This window comes from Chrysemys picta, chromosome 1, assembly GCF_011386835.1.
Source record: "Chrysemys picta bellii isolate R12L10 chromosome 1, ASM1138683v2, whole genome shotgun sequence".
In the NCBI taxonomy this organism is placed as follows: Eukaryota; Metazoa; Chordata; order Testudines; family Emydidae; genus Chrysemys; species Chrysemys picta.
The window spans coordinates 166,023,027-166,031,841 of record NC_088791.1 but is presented as its reverse complement, the minus strand read 5'-3'; the positions used below and the strand labels follow the sequence as shown (position 1 = coordinate 166,031,841).

The 8,815-nt window shown below is 42.1% G+C and overlaps 1 pseudogene; it reads right to left on the bottom strand.

Moving 5' to 3' along the window:
• Positions 1-2,225: 2,225 nt before the first annotated feature.
• On the bottom strand, positions 2,226-3,637 carry LOC135982439 (NADH-ubiquinone oxidoreductase chain 2-like; annotated as a pseudogene).
• Positions 3,638-8,815: the final 5,178 nt, after the last annotated feature.

Genomic DNA, 8,815 nt, shown 5'->3' with positions numbered 1-8,815 from the left:
TCTTCCTGCCCCCACTCCACCCCCACCTCACTCCATCCCTTCCCTGCCTCTTTCTGCCCCATTCCCACTTCTCCCCCTCCCTTCCAGTGCCTCCTGCATGCTGCGGAAGAGTGGTTATGTGATGTGCAGGAAGCACTGGGAGGGAGGAGGAGGAGTTGATAGGCGGGGGCCACCAGCGGGCAGGAGGCGCCTGGAGGGGGGAGGGAGCTTGGCTCTAAGCACCCTCTAATTTTTCTCCGTGGGTGCTCCAGGGCCGGAGCACCCATGGACTCAGCGCCTATGGCCCTGGCAATCAAGCAGGAGTGAGCCCAATGCAGGGGAAGGAACCTCAGGTAAGTATGTAAATGTATTTTACATTACAGAGATGGTGCCCCCAACTTAACAGGACACAGCTATCGACTTTTCATTCATATACTTTTATTAAAAGAGGTCATGGCACAAGAAAGAGAGAGAGAGAGTTATCTGCTTTTCATTCCCCTATACAGTTGGGAGGGAGGCATGCAGAGCAGTTTGTTTATGTACACAGGGATGTCCCTTGAGTCCTCCTCCGAGATCTTGATAAAACTTTCATGGAGATACTCTGCAATCTCTCCCAAAGGTTTCCAGGGATGGCAGTCTTATTTCTTCCTCCGCGATAGAACACTTTTCTACACCTGTCAGTGATAACTTCAGCAGGCACCATTGCAGTAAATGGGCTAGTGGCATACAGGTCCTGGTGGCTTTGTGACACCAGCAGCAATTGTGCTCTCTCTACCTTTGTTACCCTCGGGAGTAAGATATCAGCTAAAACCACCACTGCCTGTGGAAAATGGTGCCCGTATTCAGTGCCACTTTCATATATCCAGTTTCATACACGTCCCTCCTCATTTCCCTCACACCTCATGGGCTATACTTACCATGGCTGGTGCTGTGAGAAGGGAATTCTGAACCTTAACTTTTGTTTTCCATTGTGACCATACTGACAATGGTGCCTCTGGGAGTACTATCAGTAGCTGCTGCCGTTCCAGCCTTGAGTGGTTCCCCCTTTGCACTCACAGAATGCCTGAGCCAGATAAGAAGCAGAAAGAAGATGCCTCAAGATGACATGTTCAGTGAGATCATGCAAGCCAGTGCTGCATCATACTGTGAGTAGAGGTCCTGGAGGGTGAATATTGCGAACTCTGTGGAGAAAGGCCCAGAAGTCCCATCAGGAAACAAAGAGGGAGATGCACATAATGGGGCTTCTCTGGCAGCAAACACACAAGCTGCAGACTCTTGTGGACTTACAGGTTCAATAATCACAGGCTCACATCTCTGTACAGTCCATGGAGAGCTCCATTATAGCACCTCCCTACACTGCCCTCAACATTCCTTGTGGCAGCAGGGGCCACATCCCTACCACTCCACACTGGGGGACATTAAAGATAACCACAGCTTCACTGAGCTGTGAGAGCCACCGCTGCTGTATTTGTAGCTAAAGTGGACATGAAAGTGTTTTATCCTTTTTAAGCTCTGACCAATACATTTATTAAGTTTTTAATGTATTTGCTTTTATCATGCACAGAATTCTTTGCAGTGTTTTTGATACTCAATACAATTCTATTGTTTGGAAAATTCATCTTAATTAGTTCCCAAGATATGCTGCAGAATGCCTAGTGGTACCGAAAGCACTCACTTACTTCTTGTTGTACAGTGTGACACAACTCATAGGGATCGGTGAAAAACAAATTGTAATAATAGACATACACCATTGTCTAGATAGCCCCTAGAATTGAAGATACCCCTGCTAAATGGAGAGAAAAGATAGTTAGGTCTACAGAGGCACCAGCGTGGGCTAGGTTTCCGGCTAGTGGGGGGTATACAGTTCAGGCTGTGCCTGCGCCTGCTTCAATTCCTGATGATGCTAGAAGTAATAGTAATGAAGGGGGTAAAAGTCAAAAACTTATGTTGTTTATACGTGGAAATGCTATATCTGGTGCTCCAATTATTAATGGTACAAGTCAATTTCCAAATCCACCAATTATAATTGGTATAACTATGAAGAAAATTATAATGAAAGCATGGGCTGTGACGATAACATTGTAGATTTGGTCGTCTCCTAAAAGGGTCCCCGGTTGGCTTAATTCTGCGCAGATTAATAAACTTAATGCTGTGCCTACTATTCCTGCTCAGGCCCCGAAAATAAAGTATAAGGTGCCAATGTCTTTATGGTTGGTAGAGAAAAATCAACGGGTTAAAATCACAGGTAAGATGGCTGAGTGGTTAAGCGTTGGGCTGTAGACCTTTTGACAGAGGTTTAATTCCTCTTCTTATCAAACCCCGTAGTGAAATTCATGTCAAATTGCAAATTTGAAGATGCACTTTAGTTGGTGTCGGGGTTTCCCGCTTTTTAGAGAGCGGGAAAGATAGGCAAAAGCCCTCTGGATTGGGTATTTAGCTGTTAACTAAATTGTTATGGGATCGAGGCCCATTTGTCTAGTAAGACCTTAGCTTAATTAAAGTGTTTGAGTTGCATTCATAAGATATAAGATAGAGTCTTATAGGCCTTAACAGAAACTAAGAGGTTTTATCTCTTGTTTGAGGCTTTGAAGGCCTCTGGTTTAATAGGCTTGATCCTAAGTTTCTATGGGATGGTTAGTAGGGTTGGTGTAATTGGTAGGAGGGTAATAGATAGTATGGTTATTGTGGCTAGGTAGAGTTTTTTGTTGGTTTTGTGGCGTCATTGTTGCAGGTAGTTGGTTGAGTTTGGTGGTAGTGTGATGGTTGTGTAGTATGAGATTCGTAGGTAGAAGAATAGGCTAAGTAGTGAGATTAGGGCCATTGCAGTGGCTATAATGAATATGTGTTGTTTGGTTAGTTCTTGGAGGATTAATCATTTAGGAATAAATCCTGTTAGTGGGGGTAGGCCGGCTAGTGATATAAGGGTTAGTATTATTATAGTGTTTAGTGTTGGTAATTTTGTTCATGATGTTATTATTACGGAGATTATGTTTGTTTCTAAAGTTTTAATTATTAGGAATGTTGTTGAGGTTATGATGATGTATGTGTAGAATGTAAGTAGTGTGAGTTTAGGGGATAGAGTAAGGATTGCGGTTATTCATCCTAGGTGGGCGATGGAGGATGATGCTATAATTTTTCGTAGTTGGGTTTGGTTTAGTCCATATCATCCACCGATTAGGGTGGATGTTAGTCCTAGTGTTAATATTAGTGGTGTATTTAGGGATTGAGAGGTTATTACTAGTAGGGATAGTGGAGCTAATTTTTGTCAGGTAGTTAAGATTAGGGCTGTTATTGTGGTGGCCCCTTGTAGTACTTCTGGCAATCAAAAGTGAAATGGAGCTAGTCCTAATTTGATGGCTAGGGCTGTAGTGAGGATTATGCACGGAGTGTTGTTGGATATTTGTGTAATATCTCATTGTCCTAGTGTTCAGGCATTTATAATACTTGAAAATAAGATTAGTGTTGAAGCAGTTGCTTGTGTTAGGAAGTATTTGGTGGCTGCTTCAATTGCTCGTGGGTGGTGTTGTTTAGCGATTAATGGGATAATAGCTAAGGTGCTGATTTCTAGACCAGTTCATGCTATGATTCAGTGGTTGCTAGATACTGTAAGTAGGGGGCCTATAATTAGACTTGAAGTAATGATTACACTTGTGTGTGGGTTTATTAGTAGAGGAGGGGTTTAAACCAACATTTTCGGGGTATGGGCCCAATAGCTTAGTTAGCTGACTTTACTAGGATGTAGTATAATTGGAAGTATAGAGAGTTTTGATCTCTCTGGTGTAGGTTCGAGTCCTACTTTTCTAAGGAGACGAGAGGGTTTTAGCCTCTATTATTCACCCTATCAAGGTAACCCTTTAGTTCAGGCACGTGTCCTATAGTATTGGAGGTAGTCCGGAGGAGGTGATTGGTATTGATATATGTCAAAGACATAATGCTAGGGTGATGGGAAGGAAGTTTTTTCATAGTAGGTGTATTAGTTGATCGTATCGAAATCGTGGGTAGGAGGCTCGGATTCATAGGAATCCTGCTGAGAGTAGTATTACTTTTGATATTAATGATAGAGAGAATAGTTCTGGGGTGTTGTTTATGTGGGCTGGGTTAAGGAATAGGATAGTTGTAAGAGTGTTTATTATTAGGATGTTGGCATATTCTGCTAGAAAGAATAGGGCGAACGGTCCGGCGGAGTATTCAACATTAAATCCGGATACCAGTTCGGATTCTCCTTTGGTTAGGTCGAATGGTGCCCGATTTGTTTCTGCTAATGTGGAGATGTATCCTATTATTATCAGTGGCCAAGATGAAAATATTAGGTATATTGGTTCTTGTGTAATTATGAATGTTTGTATGTTAAATCCACCTGAGAATAAAGTTAATGAGAGTAGGATAATTCCTAGGGTCACTTCGTACGAGATAGTTTGGGCTACTGCTCGTAGGGCGCCTATTAGAGCGTATTTGGAATTTGAAGCCCAACCAGATCATAGGATAGAGTAAACTATGAAGCTGGATATGGAGATTAGGAATAGAAGGCCTAGATTTAGGTCAGCTAGTGGGAAGGGTAGGGGTAGTGGAAGTCAAATTGATAAGGCTAATAATAAGGCTAGGACTGGCAATATTATGAATAATGTGGTAGATGAATTTAGCGGATAAATTGGTTCTTTGATGAAAAGTTTTACACCATCTGCTACTGGCTGTAATAATCCATATGGACCTACGATATTGGGTCCTTTTCGAAGTTGTATGTATCCGAGTACTTTTCGTTCTAGTAGGGTGAAAAAGGCAACAGCAATTAAGATTGGAATTATATATATGAGTGGGGGTATTAAGTTGGATAGTAAGGGTTTTATAATTGGAGAGGGGAGTTGAACCCCTGGATAAAGGGTTTAGGCCTTTTGCATTTTACCTAGCTCTGCCACCCCAATAAGGCCCTTATTTTGGGGCTGTGGTTTCGTTTTAATTATTAGTTGAGTTGTTTTCACTAATGTAAGGTAAGGCTTGTTTTTAATATAGGCCTTGTCTCTTCGGTCCTTTCGTACTGGAAAAGACTCAAGGTTCATATAGATAGAAACCGACCTGGATTGCTCCGGTCTGAACTCAGATCACGTAGGACTGTTAATCGTTGAACAAACGAACCCTTGATAGCGGTTTCACCATCAGGATGTCCTGATCCAACATCGAGGTCGTAAACCCCATCGTCGATAAGGGCTCTAGGATGGGATTGCGCTGTTATCCCTGGGGTAGCTTGGTTCGTTGATCAAATATATTGGATCTTTTTACTGTTAGCACTTTGAATTGTGAGTCTAGGTTTAAAAGAAGCATGTTCTTTTTTCAGAGGTTTTGTTTTACTCCGAGGTCGCCCCAACCGAAAACGTAGATCATGTACTGGTTGATTATAAATCCTTAGTTAGGTGTTTATGGTAGTTGATTTGTGTTTAAAGTTCCACAGGGTCTTCTCGTCTTATAGGGTTATCCTCGCTTTTGCACGGGGAGATCAATTTCACTGATTATCTGTAAGAGACAGGTAGAACCTCGTTTGGCCGTTCATTCTAGTCTTTATTTGGAAGACAAGTGATTACGCTACCTTTGCACGGTTAGGATACCGCGGCCGTTTAAAACAGTGTCACTGGGCAGGCATTACCCCTAATACTTGTGTGTTGCTAGGGGCTATGTTTTTGGTAAACAGTCGGGTTCGCTTAGTTTGCCTAGTTCCTTTTACAGGTTTTAATCTTTCTTACGTGCGCTCCTGTGTTGGGTTAACAGTTTAGTTATATGGTGTTTTAAGTGTTGTTGTTTCATATATTATTGATTGTTAATAATCAGTAGTTTATCTATTATGATTTAAGCTAGCGCGCAAGAGAAGTTTTTCTTCTTGTTACTCATTTTAGCATTAGTTCTTCTATGGGGGTAGAATGGCTCAGTATTATTTGGGGATAAAAGTTTTATGTTAATATTTATATAATGGTGAGCTTTGACGCTTTCTTTTGATGGTGGCTGCTTTAAAGCCTACGGAGTGTTTTATTTTGGTGTTTTGTCCTCTATTTTAGGTTGTGTCCTTTTTCAATTGGGCTGTACCCCAATTGAATATATCAAACTTTTCTTTTAGGTAAACTTTAGGTTGTTTTTAGAAAATTTAAGGCTGAACTCACATTCATTTATTGAGCAACCAGCTATCACCAAGTTCGATAGGCTTTTCACTTCTACTTATAGGTCTTTCCACTCTTTTGCCACAGAGACGGATTTAGCCTGTGATATTGGCTGCCTTTAAGTAGCTCACTTGGTTTCGGGGGTTTAGACTTTAGTTCTCTTTGCTTAATTGTGCTGGTTAAATCATGATGCAAGAGGTATAAGGGTTAATCTTTGCTTTTTATTGCTTAGTGGTTTTCATGTTTTTCATCTTTCCCTTGCGGTACTGTCTCTATCGCTCCTGTTTTCTTTTCTATCACCTATACTTAGATGGTAAAATGTTTTGGTTAAGTTTTTGGTAGTATGATTTTGTTTGTTAGGGGTTATTGTTTGTTGTTGGGCTAGATTTTTGCTCAAAATAGTCTTGTTTTAATAGACATCTTTCAGGTGTAAGCTGAATGCTTTTTGTTAAGCTATGTTTTGATATTCCAAGTGCACCTTCCGGTGTACTTACCTTGTTACGACTTGCCTCATCTGTTTTATTTGTTGTGGTTTATTTATGGTTTATTGGTTTATATTGATGAGGGTGACGGGCGGTGTGTGCGCACGTAAGAAAGATTAAAACCTGTAAAAGCACCACACGATTCCTAACAGACCCCTAAAACAACAGGGCCAGGTACAGCACAATACACCACAATGCATTACTCATTGTTCAAGTGCCCTTTCAAAGCCTCCCTGAGCCATGTTTAACTTTTCTAATAGTCCTTGTGTCTGACTTCTCAAACTCAGCAGACAGCCACTCCACCACAGCCACACCGGTCCAGCAGCAAGCTTCCACCTTTGCTTCACAGATACCATGCAGAACACAGCAGGCAACAACCATTGGGATTTTGTTTTCACTGAGATCTGATCTTGTCCTCTTCAATCAGTGTCCCTTCAATCTACTAAAACTGCATTCAGCTGTCATTCTGCACCTTGATGATGTTAAGATGGCTAGTGTACAGCTTCATGAACCAAAGGTGCAAGCAGTAGGCTAGGTCCCCCAGGACCACTATTGGCATTTCAACATCACCAATGATAATCTACTGGTCAGAAAAGACAGTCCTTGCTGTAGTTTTCTGCACAATTCTGTGTTTTTGAAGATGTGATCTGCCAGGGGTCTGCCTGTGCGGAATTCCTTGGAGCTTTAGTTTGCTTGTTACTTTTGTGTGAATCTTTAGGTTCCCTACATTTGACAGGGCTGAAGTGGGAAAGAGGGGAACCAAGTTAGCCCTTACTTGGTCATGTTTAGTTTAGCCATTTAAGTGGCTCAAAGTCTAACACTTTTTGTATGGAATCACAGCAGAACACCACTTAAGTCATCTGCCCTCATGGAGTTCCTCACAGGAGCTAAAGCAATTAGAGGAAAGATGGTCTTATGATTAAGGCATTGAATGGTGACTCAGAATACCTGGGTTCAACCCTGAGTTCTGGTGTGTCCTTGAGCAAGTCACTTAATCACTGTCTGACTCAGTTCCTCCTCTATAGAAAGGGAGATGATAGCACTCCCTTTGTCTTGCTCATTTAGACCATATGCTTTTGCGAGCCAGGTCTCTTATACAGTGCATTCGGCATCTAGCATAACAGTGTCCCAATCTTGGCAACACAGATAATTTAAAAATAATAAACTGAAGCTTATGAAACCTCAAAGGTGTTTGAGTTGAGGTTGACTGTTTAAATCTAGACTGTAATTCATACTCTCCACAGCCCCTGCGTGATGGATTCATTGAAAGTATCTTTTAAAGTTAGCGAATAAAGTCACCATCTCCCAAATCTCTATCAAAAAGAGAGAGAAACTACCCCTGAAGACCCAGATTGCATAGGCACCAGGGCATGGGCAGGAGCCTGGAACTGGAACCAGGATCAGAGCCAGATGCCAAGCCAAAGGTCGGAGCTGGGTAGTGGGTAGAAGCAGGGATCTGGAGCAAGATAGGAGTCAGGATCAGATGGGGTTTTGGGATAAGAAGGTTAGGAACAGGTGGATGGCAGGGCTCAGGAATCCAGCAAGTAAGCAGAGTCCATAGTAGCAACCAGCCAGGGATTCACCTAGATGTTTAGACAAGTTGATCGGGCAACTTTTTGTGCTTCTTTCTGGCTGGGACACTGCTTAAACCAATCAGCAGGGCTGAACGTCGCTCCCAGCCTGGAGCTTCGTAGGTAGGGCCCTTTGCATACTTCACTGGCCCCCTTTTTCCATTGTCTCACATGAGCTGCTTGCTGGTGGCCTTGAGCTGAGCCCTGCTTGGGGATCCACGGGCCCGTATTTGAGGCCCCTGATCCCCTGCAGGCTGTGCCTTGTGAGGATTTGCACATCACTTCTGCCAAACAGGACGAAGAGTTTATAATAGACAAAAAACAGAATTTCCTTTCAAGATCTTTACAACCTGTCACAAACTGTTTTATAATTTCCTCTAATTACTCAATTTTGCACAATTTTTTTTTGCCAGCTCTTTGTAGTTCCTACACCACCTTTTCATTAATTTCTGTAATGGAAATTCCTCTAATCATATTCTTCTGCACTATTATTTTGCTCATAAGGATCCTATCAAGTAAAATTGAGTGAACCATGAAATCTAGAGCTGTTCATGTTTCAATTCAGCTCCTTTCCTCTCTAATGTATCCCAGTAGCCAGGCTCCTAAGTGCTCCTTAGTTTTGTTTTGTTTTTTAATGGCAATT